A 17,324-nucleotide genomic window follows, 5' to 3' on the forward strand; every position below is an offset into this window, starting at 1 on the left:
GTCCAACCTCCCTGCAAGGAGCAGGGACATCTCCAACCAGATCAGGTTGCTCAGAGCCCTGTCCAACCTGGCCTTGAACGTTTCCAGGGATGAGGCATCAACCACTTCCCTGGGCAACCTGTTCCAGTGTTCCACCACCCCCACTGTAAAAAATATTTTCTTAATATCTAATCTGAATCTACCTCTTTCTATTTTAAAACCATTGCCCCTCATCCTATCACAAAAGGCCCCGCTGAAAAGTTTCTCCCCATCTTTCCTATAAGCCTCCTTTAGATACTGGAAGGCTGCTATAAGGTCTCCCCAGAGCCTTCTCTTCTCCAGGATGAACAGCCCCAATTCTCTCAGCCTGTCCTCATAGGAGAGGTGCTCCAGCCCCCTCTGATCATCTTCATGGCCCTCCTCTGGACTCACTCCAACTGGTCCATGTCCTTCTTATGTTGGGGGCTCCAGAGCTGGATGCAGTACTCCAGGTGGGGTCTCACAACAGTGGAATAGAGGGGGAGAATCACTTCCCTCGACATGCTGGCCACACTTCTTTTGATGTAGCCCAGGATGCGGCTGGCTTTCTGGGCTGCAAGCACATATTGTCGGCTCATGTTGAGCTTCTCATCCACCAGCACTCCCAGGTCCTTCTCCTCAGGGCTGCTTTTGATCCATTCTCCACCCAGTTTGGGATTGCCCCAACCTATGTGCAGGACCTTGCACTTGGCCTTGTTGGACTTCAAGGTCTGACAAGCTCACCTCTCCAGCTGGTCAAGGTCTCTCTGGATGGCATCCTTTCCCTCCAGCTTGCTGACCGCACCACACAGCTTGGTGTCATTGGCGAAGTTGCTGAGGGTGCACTCTTCCACTGTCCATGTCTCCGATAAAGATGTTAAACAATGCCAGTCTCAATACTGATCCCTGAGGAACATCACTCATCACTGGTCTCCACTTGAACATTGCGCCATTGACCACAACTCTCTGAGTGCAGCCATTCAGTCAATTCCTTATCCACCAAGTGGTCCATCTGTCAAATCCATGTCTCTCCAGTTTACAGACAAGGATGTTGTGTGTGACAATGTGAAATGCTTTACACAAGTCCAAGTAGATGACATCAGCTGGTCATCCCTTGTCCACCGATGCTGTAACCCCATCACAGAAGGTCACCACATGATCAGGCACGATTTGCTCTTAGTGAAGCCATTTTGGCTGTTACCAATCACTTCCCTGTTTTCCATGCGCCCTAGCATGGTTTCCAGGAGAATCTGCTCCATGACCTCACCAGGCAGAGCGGTAAGACTGACAGGCCTGTAGTTCCCCTGGTTTTCCTTTTTTCTCTTTTTAAAAATGGGAGTTATGTTTACCCTTTTCCAGTTGGCAGGAACCTCTCCAGACTGCAACGACTTCTCAAATGCAATGGACGTGATTTGGCAACTTCATCCACCAGTTCCCTCAGGACCCACAGATGCATCTCATCGGGTCCCACGGACTTGTGCACCTTCAGATTCCTTAGATGATCGTGAACCTGCTGTTCTCCCACAATGGGCAGTCCTTCATTCTCCCAGTCCCTGCTTTTGCCTTCTGCAACTTGAGCCATGTGGCTAGAGCCCTTGGTGGTGAAGACTGAAGCAAAAACATCATTGAGTACCTCAGCCTTTTCCATGTCCCGGATAATCAGATTTCCCATTTCCTTCCAGAGAGGGTCCACATTTTCTCTAGTCTTCCTTTTATCCCCAATGTACCTATAGAAGCTTTTCTTGTTGTCCTTGATGTCCCTGGACAGATTTAATTCTATCAGGTCTTTAGCCTTCCTTACCTGATCCCTGGCCGCTCAGACAATCTCTCTGTATTCCTCCCAGGCTACCTGTCCTTGCTTCCACTCTCTGTAGACCTCCTTTTTTTTTTCAGTTGGTCCAGGAGCTCCTTGTTCATCCATGGAGGCCGCCTGGCATTTTTGCCTGACTTCCTCTTTGTTGGGATGCAGTGATCCTGAGCTTCGCGGAGGTGATCCTTGAATATTAGCCAACTGTCCTGAGCCTCTCTTCCCTCCAGGGCTTTATTCTATGATACTTTGCCCAGCAGATCCCTGGGCTTTATCCCATGGTACTTTGCCCAGCAGATCCCTGAAGAGGCCAAAGTCTGCTCTCCTGAAGTCCAGGGTAGAGAGCTTGTTGTGCACCCTCCTCGCTGCCCCAAGGATCTTGAACTCCACCATCTCATGGTCACTGCAGCCAAGGCTGCCCTTGAGCTCCACATTCCCCACCAGCCTCTCCTTGTTGATGAGAACAAGGTCTAGCTTAAGACCACTGGAAAAAGCAACAGTGGTCAGCATGGACAAGACAACAAATGACATCTGGGCAGTATAAAGATCTACTCTCTTGGGAGCATAAGATTCATAACCAATTCTTTCTAAAAGAGCTGGTGAGCAATCATCAAGACAAGCAAAAACATTTCAAGGCCTCAGGGATCTTTGACATCCAGGCAGACAGTGATTAAATTTAAGACCTTGGTTCTCATCTGGTGTTCTGATGTCTGAGAGGAAATCAGAAAATCACTTGAAATGAAAGTGACTTGTGGAATAAATTGCTGCTTCTCCAGGTAATCCAGTGGGGCAGAATACAATCAAGAAATGCTCAGACAGGTCATTTGCATGTCCTACAGATGACACGGGAAACTCATTTGGTTCCAGAAGGGAGTCTGGCTAGTGCTAGTGTTCAGTAGTAATGAAATGTATAATTCCCATGGGATTACAGCCCAAAACCACAGAAATCTTGTAGATCACTGTGACATGCTTTTAGGCCTTCTTACTTGGACTGCAAGTTTTTTGGGCAAAAGAACAATCTTTTTGGGTTTTGGAGCCCACAGTGAAATTCGAATCCATGTCTAGTTCCTTTAATATTCCTTAAGATAGATTATTAATTAAAGAACATTGAAAAGGGAAATTGTGGGAAGTAGTTGAAAAATACTTATTAGAAAAACTGGGCAGACATTAAAAGTAACAGCATAACTCTAAAAATCTGTGGGATCATTCCACATTAAGGATGCCAAACAAATGTTACATAACAGAAATTAAAATTAAGAGATATTAAGGGAAAAGAAGCATCCTATTCACGCTAGGGAGAAGGCATGATTAGGACAATCTCAAGCCTCAAAGCACAATCTATTGAGACACTTTGTCTGTGCAGGCTGCTGCAAAGCTGTCTATCTCATGTGTTTTGCCTCTAACAGTGAGCTCTGGCCATTTTCAAGGGTGAAGATAAGACACCCTGAACTGTTGAGGCTGGTGGTTTTGGGGTTTATTTGGTGGGGTTTGTTTTTTTGTTGTAATTTAGAGATACGTTGTCCAGTAATTTAAAGAACTGGCTACCTAAAGCAGGCCAGTTGGGCTGCCAACAGAAGTGTACCACATATATGCTCCTTTTCCTGACCAGGGAGACCTTTTCACTAATATACACTGAGGATTATTGAGTCTTCATGCTAAGATACAGTTAAAAGGCTTAAAATTTGGGCTTCTGTGGTATATTCATATTGTTCTTCCATTGTTTTGTTCCAAATACTTGTGTTTTTTAATATTTTACAGTACCATATATATTTCTTTTTTCACTTACTGGTTTCAATCAGAATACTTTTTCAACTGTTGAATTAAAAAAGAAATACATTTCCTAACAAGAAGGAACAAGAATCACCATGGTAGTAAATTCACTGGACCGAATTCTGTATACAAATAGTAAGTCAATACTAACAATGTTAGAAATGAAAAAAATAATTATTCACAGTCACATTGTATCTCCTAGTAGAGCAATATTTGCTATACCAAAATAAAAGACAGCAAAGGAAAAACTTACAGAACAAATAACACACAATAATTATTAACTATTTCATTACTGATTACAAGAAAGTTTCCTATAAAGAAGTTTGCAGATGGAGACTGAGAAATGGTAAAGAAGATGGACAAGAGGGTTCATCCACATATGAAGAAGCTCCCTAAGTATTCTGGATGGACCAAGAAAAATTGAGCACTATATAATTTCTAAGCCATAATTGCTTCTTTGAGTGGCTAAAATCCAGATTTTAACACTGGAGAGGACCACCTAGATTATGCAGCGTCCTGACATTCTGTTTATATAAATGGAAATGTTATTTTCTTCACATTATTATGCCTTTATGGATTTCTTAACTTAGTGTTTTATATGATATCACAAGATCAATCTATCATTCTCCTTGTAGTGTACTTGCTATAAAAATTACTGCATATGCATTTTCTATATTGTTCAAGTACGGAAAGGTTTATTTTGAAATGGTTCAGGACATTATGACTTCAGAAACACTGCAAGCTGTTTCCTGCTTCCCAGACAAAATCCTTGGCCATATATTAGCATCTCCTTCCATACGCTAGGCATCTGTCCCAGAACTCTGGGCACAGCAGTACAGGCTATCACCCCAGTCCCAGCAAGAGCTTTCCAGCTGACCTAGGAGATAAAACAAGGCAGAGTCTTAAAGAATACCTTAATTTTAACTTTTTATTCATGCAAGTAACAATCAAATGCACTTGTATATTTTGTAGAAGTGAAGAGCACCCACAAAGCACTGATTCAACAATATTTGTTTCTCAAAGCATTGTATGAGCTCACTGAGGACTCCAGTCCTACGTCCATCTGAATCAGTGTGAAGCTTGCAGTGATGGCACTGGGAACAGACTGTCCGTACGTGGCATCACACACTTTACAATGCAAATGTTGCTCTCAGCCAAGGGACTTTCAAAGTGATCTTGAAGTGCACAGCCTCCATAGCAAAGCAGACAGTCCTTCAGACATGGCTTGAACTATCCTGAAGGATCACACAATACATCCCTACACATTTCCTATGAATTTTAATATTTAGGGCAGGCCCAAGAGGACACTAAAAGCATGTTAGTTTTTAAATTTTTTAAATATTTAAATTTTTTGAAATGTATTTACTCAAGTTAACAATTAATGGAATGACAGTGGTTCAGAGTCCCAGTAATCACTGAAGCTAAACACACTTTGTACAAACTTTGTGTACACGTCTTGGACTTGTTTTCCTCAGTCTTGTCCTGGTTCACTGGCTACAATGCAAAAGAGATTTTACAGATATCTAGTCTTCAAGAGAATCTTTGGTAAGCCTGCTGGGTCCTTTTTTAAGATTTTACTTTGAAAAAAATCACAGAAAATGATAAGTTATCTTCAAAATGCTGAACTTCAGCTCGTCCTCAGGAAATTAAGCCATAACTCCATGACACATTACTGCAAAGATTATGTAATGTACCTCTACCATTTCCATTTTGTGCTTTGTTGTTACATTTCTTATTATAAGGTATTCCTTTTTCTTCTTAAGTACATGCGCTTTTTAAAGCTCACTGACATTAATGACATTTCCGTAATAGACAAAACCTGTGAATTGTGATAGTTTTATAAAAGCAGCTAAACAAAATGGTTCTAGCAAATAGCTTCAGTGTTTCCTAGTTCATCACATCTAAAATTGGGGAAATTAAGTCTCAAAAACAACAGAAAGAGAAATATCATTATTTTATATCCTACAGTTTAAAATGAACAGAAAATGTCAAGCATACTTCATGCACACAAACCAAACCACCATATTTCTTTTAAAATAAGTGCACAAAATATGAAACAGCAGCATGCTCCATTTTTCCTCTAGTCTTCAATAAATCTGAATCTTTTTTTTTATTATTTGGTTCTAGATATTTATGAGCTACACATTTACGAGAATTAACTGCCTTGCATTACCCACTGCTTCTCTATGGATCATTGTGGAAAAATACAACCAAAACCCAAACGCAATTACTGACCTCTGATGCCTTACAAGTGAAGAATTTCAAAGACCTTCTTAAATATTATTCACATTTCTTCAATGTGAAAATACAGTTACAGGAAGGTTAAAAGGCTGGTTCACATTTACACTACAAGTTACAAGCAGAACTGGAAAAGGAAGGCAGGCATAGCCTGAGTTCAAACCTTATGCTCTGTCCCTTAAATGTAACCCTTCTCACCTTCACTGGCCTTGTTAATATCCCATACCCCTACGCAGCTGGAATTACATTGCAATTTTTCCCATAATGTTGCTTTAGGTAAGAGCTTTGACATTTGTGCCAGGAGCTGCCTTCCAACAGGATTCGTCCGGCTCACGCAAATGGAGCTCTTGGTTTCAGAGAAAACTATCCTTTTGACGCAACAGCAATGTTACCCATTTTGCAGAGGGACCTTATTTAGGATCCAGTACTGATCTGCAATAGGCATTTGAGTTCCACTCATTTAAGAAAATTGAAATAATGAGTTGATAATGAGTGGGCTGAGAGCTGCTGCCATATATATGGTCTTGCTCAGAGAAGGCAGGAGGCAGAAAAGTCAGGTGGGCAGCTCAGGGCAGAGGTGTTGAGAGAGTGCAGGCTCTAATCCCACGTCTGCCCTTAGAAAACTCCATGACTTCACTTCTTTGCATTTCAATTTCTATGAAAGAGAAACAGAGCAGATGACAAAAAAAAATATTTCTAAAGTGCTTCAAGGTCTGCTGATAAAAAACGTCCTGTGAGAGCAGGGTGTTACAAATAGCCATGCCTATATAAGACAGGAAGGATTAAATCAGATTTGTCTCTGGGGTCACACAGCACCTACTCCTGAACTTTATTGAAGATGTCTGTCATGCCTAAATCCTACAATTTGATAGAATATTGGCAGACATCCAATGCAAAAAAAAAAAAAAAAAAAGAAGAAAAAAGAAGGGAAAGAGAAGGGAAAGCAAAGGGATCAAAATTAAGGGGCATTTATATTAAGAAATACTTTATCATAAAGAAACTAGGGAATTTGACAGCAGAACCTGTTACAGAGGAAAACAATTTATTAGATTTTTAAAATATAATAAGATTTGAAGAGTATTGAAGTAATGAGAATATCCATATCTGTATTAGATGGACTCTTTTTTTAAAGGGATAGGAGTTATCATCGTCTAGGGCAGAAGACATCTACAGAATTACCGAGACTAAAAAGAGACTCTACCGCAAGTTTGACTTATAGAATTAAAAGCTGAACTTACAAAATTTATGCCTTCCTGTGTGGTGCACGTTACAAAATTTACACCTTCCCATGAAGCCAGGTTTTGGCCACTGATGGAGTCAGAATACCAGACTAAAAAGCATATGGTCAAGGTCATCTGGCCATTTGAAGTCAATGAATTTGCATCTGGTGTGATTATAATTTATGATAGCACCATTCTGCAAGTGGGCCCAATATTGAGAAGGACAGTCCCTGCTCTAAAGAGTTTGCAATCTGCGTAGGCAAGGACATTTGAATATCTTACCCAAGATGTTAATATCATTTACTAGATCAGATAATCATGCTTTCTTAGGAATAAATCTCCATGTTTTCACCTTTCAAAAGGTGAAACTGGAACAAAATTTCCCACCAGGCATAAATGTGTCGCAGCCTCTTTGTCATGGTTTAGCCCCACTCAGCAGCTAAAATACCACATGGCCACACACTCACTCCCCGCCTCACTGCCCCGCCAGTGGGATGTGGAGGAGAATCGGGACAAAAAGAAACACAAAGCTTGTGGGCTGGGATAAAAACAGTTCAACAGAACAGCAAAGGAAGAGAAGAGTGAGAGGGGGGAAAAAACCAATAGCAAGCACGTGATTCACTGTACAGTATCACACAGTGGATCCTGATGCCTAGCTCGCTCCCAAGTAGCAAAAAAACTCCTCAGTGCCTTCCCCACTTTATATACTAAGCATGGTATCACATAGTATGGAATATGGCTTTGGCTAATTTAGGTAAGCTATCCCAGCTCTGTCCCCTCCCAGCTTCCTGTGAAAATTAACTCTATCCTAGCCAGAACCAGGACAGAGAGCAGGCAAATTGCATCAAGGTGGAGCAGGCAGGGGATCATTTCATTTAGTTCATCTTCTTCTACTGGAGGTCTTTATTGATGTCATTCGGCTAAGCATAGACTACCTCACATCAACACAGGAGCTGGAGCTGGTGCAAAAATCTAATGCTTGTGGTATAAGACAACAGTAACTAATGTTTTCATTCTTAGATATGTAGAAGTTCAAAATAAAGGAAACTGTAAGACTGTCTCCTCTGAGCTCATGTGTCAGCATTGATTCTTGTTATCAAACAAGAATGTTTGATTTATTAAATGTTTGATGTACTTCTTTCCTAAAACAGTCCAGCTTTTTGCTGAGGATGTAAGACAGTGAACTGACTCCAAGGGGTAATCATCCTTCCTGTTAACAATACATTCCTTATTTCCAGTTTAACTGTCTTTAGCTTCCATACAACAGCTCTTTTGAAATCTCTACCAGATTGATGAGCATTTTAGGATAGAATTTAACCCCAGAAAACTAAACATTTGCAAGTAGACATCCACACTGGACCTGTATTTCTAGACCTCCTCTGTTATCATTGGTGATGTCTGATGATAACAAGCTTATATGTAGACACTGCTGTGGACACCTAAATTTGGGTGCCTTAAGTTAAAACTGAATACTAACAAATCCCATCCTTGATATCAGGTATTTTCCCAGTGAAGATATGCTCACTTGACCATTAAGAGAAGCTGGTTAAATAGTCCAAAAACTTGTCTCTATCTTAGTGTAAAATATTTTTGCAGGCTACAAACTATAGCATCACAGAATAGTTGTGGCTGGAAAGGACACCAGCGGTCCCTTTCCCAGTCCCTGCTTGAGACACGGTGGCCTTCAAAGGGAGAGCAGACTCCTCAAGGCTCTGTCCAGTTGAGGTTTGGATATCTCAAAGCACAGATATCCCATCACTTCTCTGGGCAGCCTGTAGCAGTGTTTGATCACCATCACTGTAAAAAAAAAAAACATTTTCTTAGGACTATACAAAATGTCCCTTGCTGAAGCTGGTGAGTGGACCCCCTTGTCCTTTCCTCATGCTCCTTTCTGGAGCTTTCCAGTTTTGCAGATCGTCTAAGAACACTGCCCAGAGGATGCACCCGTCCCATGTCAGTCTCAGTAATGCCACATGCAAACCAAAAATCACCTCCTCATTCTTCCTTTCCCTATCCTATGTTTGTTAATTGCATTAGTCACCTTCATCATGTTGTACCTTAACAGCTGTTTGATGATTTCCACAATGTTTTCACAGCTTCTATTTCTATACAGAGGTCTAAATGTCTTACTTCTATCTATAAAGTCCTGAATTTCCTAGAAGAAAACAGGTTTTTTGAGTGACCCTTTCCTACAGTGAGCAATTCACATTGCTGACTGTGGTTGACCTGCTTTCATCAGTAGTACTTCACAAATCATCTCAACTTTATTAGTGGTTTACTTCCAGAAAGCCAATAAAATTGTTGGCTCCATGCATGGCTAGTATTGATTCCTGAGGAACTTCATTAGGAAAAAAAACATAATTTGATGGCTGACAACTGCTCTTTCTGGTATATTTTCAGATATTACAAAATATTCATGCAAAGTACACGAATTAGAGAGAAAACCAGTATAGGGACATCTAGGGCATGGCTTCAGCCTTGATTACATTTGGAGGGATAGATCTATAAGTGAGATTGAAGGTCTCATTTTGAAAATATTTCCTGAACCAGATTTTATGATGGAGATCATTTCAGTCACATCCAGCTGGGAATGTCCAGTTAAGAACTGATGCCTATTGCTTGCTCTTCTCCTAAGGAAAGGAGGAATCAAATTGGGAAAATCTGCTTTAAAACAGCCTTTGAAAAAAGTCCTTGGGGTGCCAGGATGAGGACCTACATTCTAGGTGAATGAGGACATCTGGTCATCCTAATGACTTTTCAGAGCAGATCAGCACCTATTCGGGCATCTGAAACAGTTGATTTTTCAAAAGTGTTTGAACCCAGCAGCTCCTGCTGGGAGCCCTGTTGAAAGTTTAAGAGTTCAGCCCTTAAGATTTCACTCCAAATTGGATACAAACTTTTAATGAGCTTAAATAAAACAAAATAAGATAAAAAAATAGGCCATTGAGTTTTTAATGACTAAAAAATAAGTTTTCATTTTTATTTCCATGCCCAGATGCATTGTTGAGCTTTTTTGAAAACCCAGCCCAAATATACATAACTTTTCTGAGACTTATTTTTATGGTAAATTTCGCAACAGCTACATGCTGAGGTTCTCTCTCTTGTTCTTGCTTTTCTCTTTATAAGGGACAAAAACTAGGTCTCTGCTCTTCTCAGACTTTCTTAGTTCTGAAACTTTCAGAAACATGGTATCTTTGAGATCTTGCAGGCAAGCATAGTGAGGGAAAGCTGATACAATTTCATAAGCCTCACTTCTTTAAGAAAATCCAAGAGTAAAGAATAAACAAAAACTGGAAAAGATTAGATAATGGAGACAAACTGTGAGAATTTGCTTAAAAAATTATCCTCATTGCTCTGCTCAGATTTGGCAGCTCTTTCTCTCTCTCCACATATTTCATGCTAATAAAAAGAAGCTTCTTTGGGGCAAGAATGTGGTGCTTTACCAAGCTCAGTGGGGAGGGGACTCCGACAACTGGGTAATTTTCATGAAAATCTTGAAGGTCTGAGCCCACAGCTGAAGAACTTAAATTTTCAGGAGATATATTTTCAATTAAGGCTTTTAATTTTAATACTTCAGATGCTTCAACAATAATTTGCTGAGGCATGTGGTATCTCAGTTATAAAGAAAAGAGAGAGAAATAATTAAGGTGCCCAGTTTGATTGTCTAGTTTCCCCAAACTTATTTTCTTTGTTGCTTACAGAAAATTTAACTAGTAAACAAATTAACAATAAGTCAGCAGCTGCTCTGAAGTTTCCTTAGTTACAAGAACAATTGCGTAAAGCAAAATAATTCCACTTTGCACTTTTACACAGCAAGTACAAACAATTCAGACAACTGATAGCAAGCTTTTCTTTCCCAGAATGGTCTTTGCCATGTTTCAGTGCATCTCTGTGAAGGAATAATTATTGTAAATAATTAGTAAATATTTGTGGAGCAGCAATGTCTCTGCATCCCAGCTGGGACTGTAAGAGTTTTATGAGCGTCCATGCACACAGAAATAGCAAAGATGGTCCCAGCTCTGAAGGCTTTCAGTTTAAATCGGCAAAATAGACAAAGACCAGGAGAAAAGCAGTACTATTTTTTCTTATTTTGTGTGTGGGCTACTAAAGCCTATGAAATGTATAGAAATTAATTACCAATGGAAAATTACATAGGTAATTATCTGTAAGTTTACATGAAGCCCCTGTTAAAAGAGGAGAACACTCAAAGCTGCCACATCAGAGCGCACGGCTGTTGCCACAGGCCCATTTTTCTCAGCAATCTTGGAAGTTTACAGTTTCTTTGTTGACCTACGAACAGCATGAGGTTGATCACGCACTTTACCATGGTGTAGTTTGCGATGTTTAGACAGCTTTTCAAAGAACGTAGGAGTCTCCTAATCACTCCAGCCCCACTTCAGACTGCAGAGGAAACTACTGGGCTGTCCGTGTTCAGACTGGGAGACAACATCTTTTCACCCAGCAGGGAGGAAAAAAGCCTTACTGACTTTTTATATTCCCACAGTATTTCAGTTCTGGTTTTAAGTTAGTACTGAAATCAGTAATGCCAAGAACATGAACACCAAGGCTGCTCTTGGTGTGTGTTGCCAAACTTAATCTGCAAGGAGATGGGTGAGAAATCCTTCAGGGTTGTACTGAGACTTCCAGCCACCCTTGGGGCTAAATTCTTGGAAAGCAGTTAAACATTTGAAGTGATCTCTAACCTCAACCGAATCTTAAGGGAGTTATCAGTAAATAATCTGAATATGAAGGAAGGCACGGGAAATCAGTGAATATCTGCCCTTCCTGCACTGTTCAAAAAACCTGACAGAAAAAACCACATCTTTTTCTTTAAAAGAGATGTGTGGATGCTTATTGTGGAAGGCATGGTGTGACTATCAATATTGCATTGCTTATAAAGAAAGCAGCATGCTGAAATCTTGGGTTTTGCATTACTTTTCCACTGTTTTTTTTTAACAGAAAATATATAAAGGCTTCTACTTGTGAAGAAATATAAAACCATCACATTTTACATTAAGTATTTCCTTTTAGATCACAAATTAAAGTATACTTTAATTGTAATACTGTAATTGTAATACTTTAATATACATGCTTTAATATACATGCTCTTGCAAAAAAAAAAAAACCTTGAATATATGTTAAAAAATCTGGAGGGTCAAAGATTCTTAATACACAGTAGGCTTTTTCTCCTACTACCCTCTAGGAATAAACAGCCTACATGTGGCATCGTCCTAGACATCAATTAGCTCTGCGACCTAAGAACAGACCGGTTCCATCTGAAATAGAGGCCAAGGGAGAGAAGAACCATGAACCTTCAATTCCTGCTTCCATGATGCAGCAACAGGAATTCACAGCTTCTAGTACAGCACAGCAAGGAGTTTCTGACCATGTGTGGGAGATGCAAGCTGCTGAAGAGACTTCCTTCCCCACCACTTCCCCCTCCCCTTTTTCATAACTAATTTGTACCCTCTCTGAACTAAAAGAGCAAAATATTCGTACAAAAAGGTGAAAAATGAGCATTCAAAGGTGACAGAGAGCATATAATTCCTATCAACAGAGTCACGCCGTTGGGAGGGAAATCTGCCTTGCTCCTTGACATAAGATCAACATTTTGTCAAACATTTCAGACCCAGCAACTGAGGGCTCCTGTGTCCAATACTGGGGAAATGAATTCCTGCCAGACCTTGACAGCTATCTTGAAACATGAGCTATGCTTGCAGGGCTAAACTGCCTTCTCCAATTCTATGTTTAGGCTGATTCAGGTTTTCCACTGGTTTGTATAGGACATTCATTTAATCCCAGTCCCCATTTATTTTCCTTGGGTTGAGCAGGAAAGCATAGCAACGGGCCATTTGCTATACCAATACTAGCAAGTGCCAGGTATGCATCAAGGAGGGTATCCATGGAGGTTTGGCAGTGCTCAGGACTTTTAGCTTACAAATCTATTACTCCAGCTCTGGATCTTTGCTAGGCAGTATTTGTCAGCTATTTTGTGGCACAGACAAAGTCTGTGACGAAACCCAAGCAAAATTTAAATTCAGTCCTCCAGAAACATGTTGATACCCTGGAAGCACTTCACCACCACTCCCTGTCACTGATCCCTTTCAAATTTCTGCATTTTACCCCGATCCATATTTCTTTCCTTTATGTATCTGTTTTCTACTACAGCAGTCTATGGGATGTGCCAAGCAAGTACAGCTCAGCTTGGAAAGGCTGTCAAAATTTTTGCCCCACTTACACGGATGTCTGAGTTCTTCCACAACAGATTCTCAGGATTTCAAATTTCTGGACTAAGACATTCAAAATCAATGATGATTTCTCTTAAAATGCTGAAGTGAGGAGCTCTGGACCTGATTTCTGAGCAGTTAGACATCCATGAGCTGAGAGTGTGTAGACACCTGGGGGCAATACATGTACCAGTTATCCCAAGCTAAGCTACCACAGTGCAGCTGATTTCATCGCTCTTCCTGTCACCGAGATACCCTGGTTTTCAATACAATATGTACCAGTTAATGCCACAAAGCAAAGACACAGATTAAAGAGATTAATGTTGCTTGTTACTGATGCAGTTTCATTTCACCCAGATGCTCATAAGACCATCACTGGAACCAGACTCAGCGGTGCAAGGCTTCCTGCTCACCCCAAAGAGACATTGCCATGAGAATACAATATCCTGCAGCAGGAGGTTTTCCTAACCTCACAACCAAGATAATGGGGGCAGATTAACCGGCCTCCATACACATCTCACACGGGGCCACACTCACAGGACCCACTTTGCCCCTCAGACCCACCAGAATCAACAGAGAGGCACAAGTAGCACCATCTCTCCTTCAGGAAAAGACAGTGGTGGAGGGAGAGGCAATATGGGCAGCACTGGTCCCTAGACCAAAGCACTGGCTTTCCTCATGAGCAGGTTTGGTGGGTAGGAAAGGTCATGGACCGTGTCCATGTCTCAGTGCTATTCCACCACCATATTTCTCATTAAAGGCAAGATGTGGAGAGAGAGCATTCTCAGCCTTTGAGACCTTTCCACCCTTGGCAGCTTGCTGGGCACAACCTAGGAAGCTTGCGGGTGCAGCAAAAGCAGCAAGTCCCACTAAGGACTAGAATGCATGTGGTTGTGGACAGTTGTCTACACATACACGAGAAACGGGAAATTATCCCTCCTGAGTAACCATATTAAAAAGTTTTTTCCAGTTGTGCATGGATTTAAAAAAATTACCTGCTGATCCAAGAAAAATATCTTTTTGAATTTGTATAATTTTGTCTTATCCTAACTGCAACTTCATAAAATGTTATCAGCTACAACCAACATCCTTGCTCTAACAGACCTCTGAATTCTTGGATGTTTAAATTAATTGCTTCTGTCTCCTCCAATTAATCTCCATTAACTATTTGTTCTTCTCAGAAATTAAATGAAAATGTATTTCCTAGCAACTGAAACAGCAAGATGATACATCTAAGAGGCAATTTAGCATTCATAAAGATTTGAGCACAGAACAGAGAGCTTTGGAACTTCAGTCTGACCCTTTTGATCAGCTTGTTCCTCCAGGATAAAGAATAACCACAAGCAAATGCTATGACATTAAAGGTGTAAAAGGATTCTGAGCTCTCAAAAATAAGACAAGGAAGTTAGACTAAAATAGATACACTTTCCTCAGAATCCCTATGTGTTGCTCACAGTGATATATTTCACAGAAAACCTTTTGCAAATTAGCAATCCCAGAGGGAGCTGCTTTCACACCTGGACAAGAAGTGTCCATAGGCAGCACACAGCAGTTGGTGGCTGACCAACACATCTGGTTGATGAATAGGTGACAGCTAAAACTATTCAAGCATTGCAACCACCATTGCCTTATTCATCAAGTAACGGTCCTTTGCCAATCTGCCCGATTTCATTTTTTTCTCTCCAGGTTTGAAATTGGCTGGATAGCAGGAAAGCTTTGGTTCAGGATTAATTTGGACAGAGGCACCAGTAGAGCCTGAAACACAGGAAGAGGGATCCATGCAGCTATTTCTGCTGCTAAACAAAATAGACCATCTCTTTCTTTTCACAGAACCATAGAATAGTTTGGGTTGGAAGGGACCTTTAAAGGTCATCTGGTCCAACCCCCCTGCAAGGAGCAGGGACATCTCCAACCAGATCAGGTTGCTCAGAGCCCCATTCAACCTAGCCTTGACTGTTTCCAGGATGGGTCATCTACCACCTCTCTGGGCAACCTGTTCCAATGTTCCACCATGTTCCAGTGTTCCACCAAACACTGCTGTTACCTCTTAAATGTTTTTCAATGCTCTTCAGTACAAACCCCAAGGAGAAGTGATAAAACTCCACTGATTGGTTCTTTTTAATATATGCTAGACCCAGCCAGAAAGCTGTTTGCAGGAGGAACATTTTATTAAAACTTGCACAGCAGTCCAAAAAGAAAGAAAAAAACCTTGTGTAAACCTTTTGCTGGAGAGTCTTCTAGAGTCATCTTCTTCCATCAAGTCCAAGAAGCAGCTTGGCACGTTGCTTGTCTTTCATGATGGCTGTCATTGCGCCTGGCCTGATCAGCTCATCGAAACACTGTTCCCTCTTGGAAGATGGATGGTGACAGCCATTTTCAGTGTGTAAGACACAGAAAATGCAGTGGAGTTTGCAACCAATATTAATTGCACTGGTGATTACAGCAAATCTGCAAATTATTCCCAGAAACCAGGTGTGCTCCCAAAACCATAACTGCATCTGTTTCAGCAAATTAAATGTGCACAGGACTTTTCCTTGGCCCTGGGACAGCTCATAGCCACCCTACAACTCCCTTGGCCTCCAAGATGAGGTGGTGTCAGAAAAGCAGCCTGTTGGAAAACATCCCCAGCTCCCACTAAATCTAGACTTGTCTAAAAGAGTGCAAGGTGGCCCTGGCCAAAATGGTGGTAAGGACTGTGCCCAGCTGGATGAGTGATTACAGGTGCTGGAGCCTGTGGCCTGATACTGATTTAACATTACCAATGCAGACAGTGAGCCTCAGGAACCAGGATTGCACCTGGAATTTTCTTCTCACTTCCCAAGTGAGGTATTTGCGGGTTATGACCCAGCAGCATCATCCATCAGCCAGACATCTGCTGAACTGGATTACAGCTGACACAGCTGCTGCTGCTCTTGTTCCTTTTCCAGAACAAACCCTACGATTTTAAGATGGCTCTGTACTCTCAATCCCATCCAATACCATCCTATCCAGTCCAATGCAATGCAATGCAATCCAATTTCATCCAATCCAATCCAATCCAATCCAATCCCATCCAATCCAATCCCATCCAATCCTTTCTGAGCTACTGCATGTGTAAAAGAGCAAAGTCTGGATTCCTTGCCCTCCCCCTCGAGATGTATATTCTGAACTCTGGAGATAAATGTAGAGGTGAATCCATGATGGAACAACCTAGAGCTTCCTACTGCATATGAATTGCATCATTTTACAGCATATAAATTACATCAGTTTATACTTCCTTGAAGGCTAAGGGGCTAAATTGAGTAGAGATAAGTATCCAATATAGAGCTTTGGTAAATTGAGCCCAACAGAGCCTGTCTAAGGAGCTATTTTTAAAAAATGAGTTTTAAAATGAGTCAGGATTTCACTTTCCATTTTTGAAAAGAAAGGAAGGTGAGGAAAGCAGGAAGGAGAGGTTATGGCAAGTTGAGCATCATTGCACTAGATTTCCCCTCCAATCTGTGGGGAGAGACAGGTACCCTCAGCTTTACAGCACTCTGTGTAGCAAGGTTGCGTACTCAATACATTTGTTTCCTCATTTTTTCCAGAGAGGTATGGTGCAGTGAATATGACCTTGTAAAAGACAAGAGACACAACAAGCAATTCTGTATTGACAGTGTTTTTTTTTCAGGGAGGGTATATGTAAAAACAGGTGTCTCCCCACAAGAAGCTATTTTCTTGTGCTGCACTAAGGAAGACAAATCCTAATGACCTCTCCTGAAGTGTTGCTGCAGGGAATGAGGGAACACCAGGAGGCAGTGACTGCTCTGGGAGCATGTGGAAAGTGTGGCTGCACCATGCTGTTTGACGCATTCACAACACCGTTCCCCTGCAAAGTATGACATCAATATGACATTTTCAGGACGTGGTTTAGTAGGCATGGTGGTGTTAGGTTGACAATTGGACTTGATGATCTTGGAGGTCTCTTCCAGCCTTAGGATTCTATGATTCTATGATCAACCATCTTGTAATTATTAACCATTTCAGACAAGGGTCAGTGAGGCTGCAGGACCGGTTTGCCACGCTTCAGAGTGATGGCACTTCCTA

This window comes from Chlamydotis macqueenii, chromosome 1 (genome assembly GCF_036417535.1).
Source record: "Chlamydotis macqueenii isolate bChlMac1 chromosome 1, bChlMac1.mat, whole genome shotgun sequence".
In the NCBI taxonomy this organism is placed as follows: Eukaryota; Metazoa; Chordata; class Aves; order Otidiformes; family Otididae; genus Chlamydotis; species Chlamydotis macqueenii.